At 45.8% G+C, this 12,986-nt stretch overlaps 1 pseudogene; it reads right to left on the bottom strand.

Annotated features, from left to right (window-relative positions):
* Positions 1–12,502, bottom strand: part of LOC149354889 (uncharacterized) — a 115,778-nt pseudogene extending 103,276 nt beyond the window's left edge.
* Positions 12,503–12,986: the final 484 nt, after the last annotated feature.

The following is a 12,986-nucleotide window of genomic DNA, read 5'->3' as shown; positions in this document are numbered from 1 at the left end:
TCTCATCAAGCGCACACCTATTTTATAAAAGGGAGTGCGTAGAGGACTCCTTTCTGTTTACTGTGTTGCATGATCCTGAAAGAATGAAAAAAGTGACTGACATAAGGACTCAGTCTTACTCTGGGATAGTGTAGGTGATTATGCATTCATTTCTTGCGAATGCAATCAAAATTTCTCATTGAGTGAACCTCTGCGTCAGTTAGCCTATACCAACCGGCAAGTCGGGAAGTCACTGAGCCAATAATCCTGCCGGCCAGACAGCATCTGGCCCGACCGACCGAGTCAGCAACATGGAGAAAACAAAACAGCAGACAACGGAGGAAGGAAACCAAGATACTGTCTTACAAGACTGTTCAACACCGATATGGCATTTGCAGCATATGCGAACAAAAAAATTAGGCGGCACTTAAGCTCCGCCTTTAAGGGTATGACGCGACAGCTTTAATGGCTTCCTTCAGAGGTTTCTCTTCACGGTTCTTTGTTCACATTCACACATTTATCACATTTTCTACATTCTTGCTTTTCAAATCTTCCACACTGCAGAGTACGCGCATAGTATTACTCTAATTAGTATCTAATTAGCACGTCTTTAGTTCGCTAATTACCGCATTGCTACACTTCAAATTAAGCCTACAGCCCCTCCCCTCCTCCCATTGTACCCTCCCTTGTTGTAGGCAACCCCCGGGTCGTTGGTTCGAATCCCAACTAAAATGCATAGAAAATTTTCTTTACGTAAAATCAATTACTTTATTAAGGTAAGTGTTCGAGATATGCGCCGGGCTCCAATTCACATCACAAATAATCTTTTCAATTATTTTGGTTTTATACATGCACGCGTGACGTGAATATTCCGCAACAACGCCGCCTGGACGACGCCTTGTTTTCCGCTGAACTGGAGCCTTAACGCTGACACTTTAATAAAAGCCAGTATTCTAGAGAGTATTTGCCATTCATACATGAGACTGTTAGACGGTTTTCTGTTACAAGTAGTCTCAGCTCAAAAGACTCCATGTTTTGCTTCATGCATCTTTTGAGGCATCGTGGTTCCGAGGCACCGACACACGTCCCCAGACATGCCACCATGCGAGTTACAAGTGAATGCGCCCACTTCTCTGGGTATCAAAAAGCAGATCAGTTCTCTGATCGCTTATCTGAGCCATCTGCACGCTTAGTAGGTCTCCGCGTGCGGGGGAAACGATCAAACGGAAAGCACCGGCAATGGGCGCGGAACTGAGCGCAACATATGGCTGGCTCCGCTGGGCCCAGCGCCGCGTCTCGGGTTACGCGTAATCTCTCGCCCCGAAACTCGCTCATTTGTCCCGCTTTTGAGGCCTTCTTTGTCACACAAGGACCACCCTTGGCCTGGCTTCGATGATGGCTGCCACTGCACTGCCTTCGTTAGTAGGTGAGTGTCACAGTAGTTGGAAAGAAAGAGCCCAGAGAACTTCGGGATTGACCCAAACAGCTTCCTGGCCGTACACTCACATTTGTGGTTTTGGTCCCCCTTCCTACGAGGTTGTACAGTACGAGCATGCTAATCTTACTCGTTGCCTCAAGCGTAGGAGTGTCAACAGCCCCACACAAGTCTCCTGGGACTGCCAGAAAGCTGCTCGGGACACTCACGAGGTGGCATGTCTATTTTTGACAACGGGTGCAAACAAGTAAGCTGTGACCTTTGCGATTCGTGAGCTCTTTCTTTGAATTGTATACTAAGGCAGAGGCCAGAAAGCACTGAAAACCTCTGCAGTACGAACACACGTGCAAACATGGAACTTCCGCACTGAGTCTATGAGCGTAATGCGCTATCACATACTACCGGTGACTGTGTTGCTGCGTCCACGCTGGAGACAAACCCGCTCCATGGCTCATAAATGCGTTGTTATATAAAGGAATATAAACAACAACTAGTACTTTTTTTACCATGCATCCCGCAAAAACATGCTCTCCATAACGGGCATCGACAAAAGCAATACTTTAATAACTTAGACCCCAGAACATTTTTAATTACGAACACAACGATAGGCACGTTCTACTATTGGGTATTGTGTGCATCATACAAATTACTAAAGGAATGAGCAAGGATGATGGCGCTGTTAGATTTTCAGCAGTCACGAACACGTGCCACGGTCAAAGGACAATTTCGGCGCTCCATAAGGAGATCGGAAGGAGAGGTCCCGTAATGCCTGACAGTCTCTCTCGCTTCGTAATTCGGGCTAGGAGATGATGCAGCCACTCGGTCATTGGTGCCGTAAAGAAGCCAGAATTACACGCACCACGGAGTTTCATAGTATTATTATCTCTCTTCCGAAGTAAAAACACCCATAAAAGACGGTGATGCGAAGTAGAACACGTTCTGTACCGTTGCAACACCTCATTTTTCACGTTCTTTATGATCCTTGTCATTTATATTTCGTTCTATGAAGAGAAGCAGTCATGAAGAGGCCATTCCTCTTTCTTTACTGCCTTAATCATCTTTCTTCCGTCATTCGTTTTTTTTTTTTTTTTTGAAATGTAGGTGACAGCTTCCTCCGGGTGTGCCTGCGCGAACCACGCTCACAGCGCATCTCGCGCTCATTCGTCCCCTAAACACGCAGCAAGCGTCCCGCTCCCGGCGCCTGCAGTGCACGCGGCGAGGGACTGGCACGGGGACCAGCTGCACGGATCGAAGCCTATCCTCGGCGTGCGGGTTCTAACTGACGGGAGCTAAAGGGGGAAAGGGAGCGGGCGGCTCTGCTTTGTCATTCTAATCACGGCCGCTCACTCGTTGCGTGTCCGTGCCAAGGGGGAGGGGGGAAGCCCCCTCACGCGTATAGTGCGTGTTCGCATGCACGCCTGACCGGACTGTCGGATCCCAAACTTTGCTGGTTATTCTACTGCTGCGAGCCTCCCTCGTATTATGTCTTCCCTTTTCACGCAGAATCCCCGCTGCTTCCGTGTGGTCTTCCCCTCTTCGCATTTTCAGCGTTCGCTGTTCTTTTACGTCTTCCCGCTCTGTGGACTGCGGCGCTGCTAGCGCAAGTGTCGTGTTTCTCACGGCTAAGAACTGGCTGCATACCGCCCCCCAACCCCTCGCTTCGACTTTTTTTTTCATTTTCCATTCCCTTTCGCCGTTTGCAGACTCGAGTCCGAGGATTGACTTTTTTTTTTTTTCGCCGACGGCGCCTCTTCGATCTTGTCGAAACCCATAACGCGATTTCACGTTTTCTTCTAGGATAAGCTAGTTCGACTCGCGCGTTGTTTTATTTTTGTTTCTATTTTTTTTTACGTTCGTTCAAGTTGATACTCCCAGGAGGCTCATTAAAACTTGTTGGCTTCGAATTTTTTTTTTTTTGCGCTGAATTGCGCTAATGTCAGAAAGCAAACGAGGTAACGGTGCTACATAAAATACGGTGTGCAGTAAGACCATGAAATGAGGAAGATTGCGCTTTGTGAAATCCCGAATATTTCAGGTGGTTTGCCCGTAGAACTTACCATAAGAGACTATATTTACTAGTTTTCTCGCATCTTCAAACGTCAGGTGTCTGATAAATTTTCTATGAGTTTGTATGATTTTATGCAGAGTTTTCAATAAGGGTTTTCAATACTCTGCACTGCATTAAAATAAGGGACCTCGGCACCACCGGCAAATTATAGGCTATGTGCAACAAGAACTTCAAAGTACTGCAAAGGGATATGCGTAACAAGTATTTGTACGTTGAGGTATTTCAAAGGGGTATGCATAATCTCATCTACTGTGGCACAAAAAGTGCCCGTATAAAATATGAGAAGTTCCTACTCATGACTAAGAGGGAACTGAGGGGAAGTGTGCCGAAGGCAATGTTCTGTTCCTCTATTGTTCTCCATAAAATATTTTGATGCATCATGCATGTGTTGTAGCGCGTATGTACTACACTTGTGCACAATAAATGTAATAATTTGCATTTTGCTTCTATTATTCTTTAAGCACTCCAGGATAGTGTTCACAAAATGATTTTGAAGTGATAAAACTATGTTGGTAAAAGTGTTGTACTCTGTAGTTAACACACACTTTTCCAAAAGTTGATGTAGGAATTATACTTTCTTCGTACTTGAGTCTTTTGAATGACGGTGGCCAATTGTCGGAAGACTGTTGATAGGGTGTTGGTAGACATTGTCGGTATGTGGTTGATAATGATCTGTTATTAATGTTATTAATGATCTGTGCAAGAATATTGATGCAACAGTACGTATGTTTGCGGATGATTGTGTGATGTACAAAGAAATCAATAGCTCTGCCGACCAAATACTGCTTAACAAATCCCTGCTGTACATATCGGAATGGTGCGACAACTGGCAGATGGCCCTCAACCTGGAGAAAACCGTCTGCATGACCGTCACAAGAAAGAAACAACCATTAAACTTCACTTATGGAATTGAACAGAAGTCCCTTACAAAAGTAGAGCAATTCAAGTATCTTGGTGTGATTATTAGCTCCGATCTACGTTGGAACAAGCACGTGACACACATTGCCACAAAGGCACATTCCGCGCTTTATACCGTAAGACGTTCCCTTCGACTTGCTTCACCTGAAACAAAACTGTTAGCCTACATTTCACTTGTCCGCTCAGTTATAGAATACAGTATTATTGCCTGGTTGCCCTACACTAAACAATATATTGATAGATTAGAAAGTGTTCAGCGAAAAGCTGTCCGCTTCATTTATAACAAATACAGTCGCCATGACTCTCCCTCACTGCTTTTACAAAAAGCCGGCCTATCTACAATTCACACACGAGCTAGACTGTTGCGGCTTAAGTTCTTGTTCCTCCTCTTGAATAACGGCACAAAACTTGATAAAACTAGATACCTGCTTACGCCTAATACACGTGTCACAAGAACAAAACATGAAAAACATTTATCCGAATATAGATACCACAGTGATGCATTCAAATTTTCATACTTCCCGCATGTAATCCGAGAGTGGAACATGTTGCCTTCTGAAATGGTAAGCCAGCTCACTCCTGAAGCATTCGTGTCGAAGGTAGCAAACCACTTTCAAAACGGTTAACATTGTCACCATGTGTCATTTACCATGTTTCTTTCTATGAGAGTGAAAAGTTCCTTCTCTGCAGTCTTTTATTGTGTACTTTTGTATGCATATGTGCACCCAATCCTGTTACGGCCTCAAAGAGAGGCCAACAGTATGTAATAAATAAAATAAATAAATAAATAAATAAGAAGTGTAAAGACTTTCTATGTACTTGAGTCTTTTGGATAACGGTGGCCAATTGTCGGAAGACCGTTAATAGGGTGTTGGTAGACATTGTCGGTATGTGGTTGATAAGAAGTGTAAAGACTTTCTATGTACTTGAGTCTTTTGGATAACGGTGGCCAATTGTCGGAAGACCGTTAATAGGGTGTTGGTAGACATTGTCGGTATGTGGTTGATAAGAAGTGTAAAGACTTTCTATGTACTTGAGTCTTTTGGATAACGGTGGCCAATTGTCGGAAGACCGTTAATAGGGTGTTGGTAGACATTGTCGGTAAAGGGTCAGTAGGAAGTGTATACAAACTCGATAAGGGGATGATAGGAAGTATAAAGACTTTCTATGTACTTGAGTCTTTTGGATATCGGTGGCCAATTGTCGGAAGACGGTTGATAGGTTGTTACTACAATGTACAAAGGCGTTTAAAAGACTTTCTATTCAATGTTGATAGGTTCTATTAACAATTGTCGAAAGACTTTCTAAAGAATGTTACTAAAAATTTTTGTAAGGGTAAAAATAACGCGGCATACAATCATTGCCATTTCCATCTGACTCATTGCTATCTCCCATTACAAGCCCCGCAGGCGTCTATATCTCTACAGCGCGCACTAAGGGCAGTACAAGTGAAGTTTCACAACTCTTTTTTTTTCTTGTGCTTTGATAGTTTTACGCTAGGATGTGTGCATGAATCTTTGCGTTCATGAATTGCTGTTTTGCTTGTGCACTGTTTATTGTTTGGATCTATTGTTCAAAGAATCATGCAATAACCCACTCCCCTCTATAACGCCGACTTGTGTCTCTGCAGCAAAATCAATCAAATAATTCAGAATTTGGCTGCGGTTCCAATATCATGCCATCAGTCCGCGACCTATTGCTCAGGCAGACCACAGCAGTGGATAACGTATCTCGTCCACGATCATATTTTTGGCAAACACCGATTCGGAAGTTGGTAAGCATGAGACTCCGCACGGCGGAAGGGATGCGCAACCGCCTTGCAGAAGAAAAGATCAAAGTGGTTTTCGTGAAGGACACACAGAGGCAGTGGACATACACGAGCTTCTTCACTCTCTCGGGCGGAAGTGCGCAGAACGTCCTTGCGCTCTCTGTTACGTGGGCTAACAGCTACTGGTCAGCCTTGGCAGAGCTTACAGACTAGATCACATGCATGCAGCCATCGTAAAAAACATTGTACATATGAAGTGGGACGCGTTCGTACGGGGCCTAGTTTTTACAGATGAGGTGTAGAAAAACCTTCATAATTCCAATTTTGTCCGGAAAAAGTCGACTAGTTTCGTTCACGGCAGACTGTTGTCAGTGACAAGGCACAGAAACCTGGTTTGGTTTGATTTGGTTTATGGGGTTTAACGTCCCAAAGCGACTAAGGCTATGAGAGACGCCGTAGTGGAGGGCTCCGGAAATTTCGACCACCTGGGGTTCTTTAACGTGCACTGACATCGCACAGTACACGGGCCTCTAGAATTTCTCCTCCAAAGAAATTCCAGCCGCCGCGGCCGGGATCGAACCCGCGTCTTTCGGGTCAGCAGCCGAGCATCATAACCGCTGAGCCACCGCGGCGGCGCACAGAAACCTGTTGAGAGGAAGTTCTCTGTTGAGAGTAAGGTCTCTGGTGATGTTAATTGGTTTGGTTTGGTTTATGTGGTTTAACTGCCCACAGCGAGTCAGGCTATGAGGGACGCCGTAGTGAAGGTCTCCGGAAATTTCGACCACCTGAGGTTCTTTAACGCGCACTGACATCGCACAGTACACGGGCCCCTAGAATTTCGCCTCCATCGAAATTCGGCCGCCGCGGCCGGGAACGAACCCGCGTCTTTCGGGCCAGCAGCCGAGCACCATAACCACTGTGCCACCGCGGCGGCCTGATATTAATTGGGTAGCGGCAGACCGATACTTCAGTGAATGCGGTCACATGGCACTTCGATGTTTCTAACTGCAGCCCTTGTTTACGTAGGCACATGTAGGCGGAAGGCATGCATACGTGCAAACTAGTGGTACAACCCCAGGATGTACCGCACGCGATTGCATTGCTCTCCGCAAGGATATGCCGTTTGTTTCGTCAGCATAACTGTACTGCAAGTAAAACCGCCCATTTTTCGGAGCGTTTACGCACAGAGATTTTCCTGCAACATAGCTTTTTTTTTTTTTGTTGCTGTCTACCAACAAACAGGCTCACCAAGCAAGAGGGAAAAAGCATTACGTCGGTTGCAGGGCGCGCATGACTGCGCGGCGAGCGAGGAAGCTGGCACTGTTATTCCCACAAGTATCCTCTTGAACGCACACAAAACGCTGATTATGATGATATAGATTCCGTGTCTTAATTAGAAATACTTTCCGGTCCCAGTAGTCGTAGTAACCGGCGTTTTTACATGTAACGTTTGCATAGAAAAACTTCTCGCTGCTACCTAGAGTCCTTGAGTTCTTTGTAGCAATGGCCCAGTGCATCAAGTATGCGGTACACTTACTTCAAGGGAAACTTCTGCATTATATAGTGTGTCGACGAATAAACTCCTATCTTCAGTTTTGGTAGCGTAGATTGCATGCGAAGCTGGGATCGCTTTTCATAAGATGTCGTTGGTGTGCAAGTTGCAATAGAAAGACAGCGCTCGTGCCGAGTAGCTGCTTTCAGCAGAACTAAGAAGAGTAGCGAATTAGGGTAATTCGTGGGGCTCTATTGTAAATGACAGCGTTGCAGGCGGTAAGTGCAGCACAAGACAAGAGAAGCTCCCTGTGCTCTGTTCAATGAGGAAAATAACCACGTTTGTTTTATTTTTTTGCACTGCAGAGCCTACATAGGCCATACCGCAACTTCGTAACCTTGCTAAAATTAAGAAACATCATGAGCGCCCACCAGTACAGTGAATTTATGTAAATCTTGACTGGGTCCCGTCTAACCGTGTGCTGCGTAGAGCACAAGCGTACTCCGAATTTCCTGAATACTGAAGTTACCTCAAGTAACCGCGGGGCAGATGACTACTTATATTAACGAAGCGGAAAGCGTCAAGCGCGCCTCGGTTGCTCTTCACGATGGAGAATTTTTGGTCCCCTTAGTATCGCGTTCGGCAGGCACCTATGGGCATCTCGTGTGACGTATTCTTGCATTTTCCAGCGTGTTTTTAGCGCTCACATAGTCGATAACGTCAGTCTTTCTTTACCTCGTTTACAACGAAGCTGAGGCAGTGCGTGCATTTTGCATTTGAACAATTCTCAATACTTTAGGACCATAGCCTACACTGAAAAATGAGGTTGACCGAACGTCCGACTTCTCAAACATTCGCGGAAAAAGCTTGCTTCGAACTTTATTCTGTGAGTGAATGCCACAGCATAAGCACAAAAATCCTGATTTTGACAGGGAAATATGTTGTCAGTGCTTCCCTTCTGTTACGTAGACTAGAAGTACTACGTATGGCGAAGGGTTCGTTTAGATGCCTGTTCTGTTTCTGCTGTGTTCAAGGTGACTTTTATCAACGAGCCTTTTCCACTCAGTTTTACTTTCATTACCATACATTTCACCATAAAAAAGCATTGCGGCACAAACGCACGGAGGCCAGTTTTGCATGGGAATGCTTGCTGTTTTGTGTGTATTCGGCTGCGAGTGGAGCTTGAGACGCCACCATCGACCATTCTGCTGGCCCACACAAAAGCACTGACCATTGTGCTAACGTGGCCGGGCACCTGGATCCACCGAGCGTCAAAACTCCCCTTTATCGACGCGCAGCGCGCACCAACGCTCGCCAGCGCGTCGCGTGAGCGTCAAGAGTTATTTCGGTCAGAGCTCGCTAAATCGCCGGCTGCGTCCGCGCCACGTCGCTGTTGCCGCCGCTACGTTGCCGCACTTTTGAGTGGCGCGCCGCGCTCACAACTCGCAACGTCAGAACAGTGGACCGCCGCCACGCGGTCGATAACGATTTTCCGACGCCTCTTTGCGGCCGTGCGCTCCGGCCACCCGCCCTCGCTTAGCAGCAGTCCATCGGATCACGTGACAGAGGCGCGCATGCGCGAATGGCGACAGCAGCAGCCTTAGGGGAACGCCCACCGCTGCACGCACAGGCGTCCGATGCGCGCGCGTTTGTGCCCGCGCTCCTGATATTTCGAGGCCCCCCTCCCCCGCATGCTTCAATCTCTTACTCCCACTCCTTTCCAACGGCAGTTATCGCCCTTGTTCCAACAGAGTTGTTGAAAAGAAGGCTGTGCAGCGCGCACTCGCTGCTGGGAGCGTGCACGCGTGGGTGAATCCGTGTCGCGGATCCATACATAACGCTCGGCGTGCGTGCGACGGGCTGCCGTTGTTTGTTGGCGGTGAGTTGTCGATAATGTGCCAGGGACGATGATCCGCAAGGCTGTGAGCAGCTGGATTGCGCCCGGAGTGGAAGCCAGCCGCTTTTGTGCGAGGTGGGCGTCGCAAAAACTCTGCGAACTTGCGAAAAAAGCGACTAGATCGCTTGCCCCTTTTAACACTAGCCCTCCGCAGCGATGTTCCATACCGTAACCGAAAGTTCCCTAAATGAGACCCAGCAATCTCCATTTCGGGCCATTTTTCTTGCAGCGGCTTGTAAACTCGGCAAATTAAAAGAAAAAAAAATGTCCGTTCTTGAAAGTCCATGAAACTCCGCAAAAGTTCCCGCTACGCCAAATTTTACCCCTCAGATTCCTTGATAAAGGGAACATTACCCGAGTGGAACATCACAGCCGTCATGACTCCTCTCGCCGTCCTAGAGGCCAGGTACTACACGTGCACAAGGCCCGACGCCCTACTGGCGTCCGCCCTACTACGCGCCTCACAAAGCAAAATGAACAAAGGTCGAGTGCGCGCCTCCACGCGCTATAGGCAACGTTCCGACGAGAGGACTTGCCCAGACGAAGACGTCTTCTTGCCGGAATGTTGGCTAGTGGTCTGAAGCTTTCCCTCGTCCTTGTCCATTCTGGCTCGTTTACCGAACTCATAAGTTTGCTCAGCTGAACAATATATATATATATATATATATATATATATATATATATATATATATATATGGGCGTGTTCAGATAAGAACGGTAATCGAGGTCCCATGACCATTTTTTGTTTTCAATGAAATTTTTATATATGACGGGCAAATGTGTCCACACAAAGGAATGAACCTTAGTTTTGCAAGAAGCTTCGTAGTTTTCTCGGAAAAAAATCGCATGTCACAAGAGGTGGAGAATGTTGTTTTTGGCACTTCGCAAAGTTGCAAGTTTGAAGCCTCATTACATGCACAAAAAATTTTTCCTGCGCATCAGCATTTTTTCAGAACTTCTTTATAACTGGTACAATCCGATAAAATAAAAAATGTTTTTTTGCTCTTTCAACCCTCCGATTAAAAAAATTGCAAACTTCGCTTCTGGAGCTATGGGGTGCAAAAAAGGCACTTTTCAGGGCAGCCTTAGGGCAAGATGCCTTAAGATCTTCCCACTGAATATTTTTCTCAGTATTTTTCAGCTGTTTTTACTCACCTCAGGCAAGTTCTGTTGCTCTAGACTTGACAGATAGTTTTCAGTACGGTCTCAAAATTGGCCGAAGTTCAAAAACGCCAAAAAAGTGACAACTTTGACTTGGGTTTAAAAAAAAACATCATCATCGAATTTTGTTAAAATTTGCCTGAATAATCCTCAATACATGATAATTTTAAGGCACTAGAAAAGTGTTGCATTATATTGTTTTAAAATACAAAAGTGAACACAAAACTGAGTTCATGTTTTTGTTATATAGAATTGCTTATTACTGCCTCTTAGAAATAGTAGCTGTCAGAAATTTGATTTAGCACTCATTGAACGTGGTTACATTTTATTTACCGCAATATCCGAACCATTCTCAATGCTTATAGAGCTTCTATTCGCTTGTTATCGGCGCTCTTAATGCGTGAAAATGGGAATAAATTCGCTATTTTGCCTAATGTCATAAGAATTGGCTGGTGGCGGTCAAACGTTGTTTGTATTCTCTAATTTATTCGTCGTACGGTCTATTGGTATATATAATCGATTCATTAAAGATATTAGATCATTTCTCGGTTCTTAGAAAAATTTTTTGCGTTTTCGAACCCGCGTCTATTTACCTCTGTGTTCAATGGTTCTACAAGGCACTGTCAGGAGACAAAACGTCGTCTCCTGAGGGGAACGATTTATCTGCAAGGTTTTTAATCATGTGGAGTTTTAATCGGGAGGCAATTTAAAAATGGGATGCCGCTTCATGTGCACATTGGAATTCAGAAAATCGTAACAAGAAATAAACGGCGGCAGTTGGTTTCGGTTTTGCCCACTGTATATTGTCCAGCACGAAGCACTAACCAGATCAGTCTCTTCCGTTCAGAAGCAGCGGGGGAGGCCACGTAGGATGCACTGCCTTCAGTTGACTGAACCTACTTCCACAGGTGGAGCGTCTGAACTCCAGGCACTTCCTTTGCCAGTTTCCATTCTTCCTTCTTCAGTTCGCGAAAGTCTGCAAGCTCCCTCTGTGGCAGCTCCAGAATGGTGATGTTCTTTAGCGTTCCTTGAATTGCGTCTGCGAAGCCTCCGGCTGTGTGTATGGCCTCACTTGCAGGCTTCCGCAAGTTGTGGTTTGATGCTCGATGTTTCACTAGCCCACCAACGCCGTCGCAAGCATTTTTGTTGTGTCCAGAGGCCGAAAACATCAATATCGTCCGTTGGCATTCACTGCGCTGCAGCTCATGAAACTGGTATTTATTCCTGAAGTGAGCGGGAGCCCCGTCGCTCAAATATATTACCTTGGTGTAGATTGGCGCGTTTTCTTCGAGATGTGCTTTGATTTTCAACAGAGCCAGGCATGCATGAGCGGAATCATGAGACATATCGGAAAGCGATATGGAATCATGAGACATAGCCGAATCATGAGACAAATTAACGGCGTAGTTACGAGTCGATTTTCTGGACATGACAACGCAGGAAAACACGGTTACCTGCTTTTTCTGCCAATGGTACGCTTGTACTGAGTCTGGAAGCGCAACTGTTCATTTTTTGGCGAAATCAAAATGTAAAACAATTGCACCTCTCATGCAGCCGTGTGTTTTTTCATGTATTGCTCTTACTAGCACAGATATAATATAGTTGTAGGGAATGCATTTCATGGCCACTCTTAGAAATTCTCTCATAAACGATGAAGCGGTCAGAGTTTTTTTTAACTAGCTCACCGTATTCCCATGTAGCGATCAACACCTTATCCTCGCTGCTCATTTAAAAATGTTCCAAAGTGAAAATGCCATCATGTGGATCGTGGCACAATTCCTGAGGAAACATGGCGCAGCATCACACCATCGAGCATCAAACCACAACTTGCGGAAGCCTGCAAGTGAGGCCATACACACAGCCGGAGACTTCGCAGACGCAATTCAAGGAACGCTGAAGAACATCACCATTCTGGAGCTGCCACAGAGGGAGCTTGCAGACTTTCGCGAACTGAAGAAGGAAGAATGGAAACTGGCAAAGGAATTGCCTGGAGTTCAGACGCTCCACCTGTGGAAGTAGGTTCAGTCAACTGAAGGCAGTGCATCCTACGTGGCCTCCACCGCTGCTTCTGAATGGAAGAGACTGTGATCTGGTTAGTGCTTCGTGCTGGACAATATACAGTGGGCAAAAGCGAAACCAACTGCCGCCGTTTATTTCTTGTTACGATTTTCTGAATTGCAATGTGCACATGAAGCGGCATCCCATTTTTAAATTGCCTCCCGATTAAAACTCCACATGATTAAAATCCTTGCAGATAAATCGTTCCCC

The sequence above is a fragment of the Amblyomma mixtum genome, chromosome 3, assembly GCF_055824585.1.
Source record: "Amblyomma mixtum isolate Tamu chromosome 3, ASM5582458v1, whole genome shotgun sequence".
Lineage (NCBI taxonomy): Eukaryota > Metazoa > Arthropoda > Arachnida > Ixodida > Ixodidae > Amblyomma > Amblyomma mixtum.
This window is presented reverse-complemented; position numbering and strand designations above follow the sequence as displayed.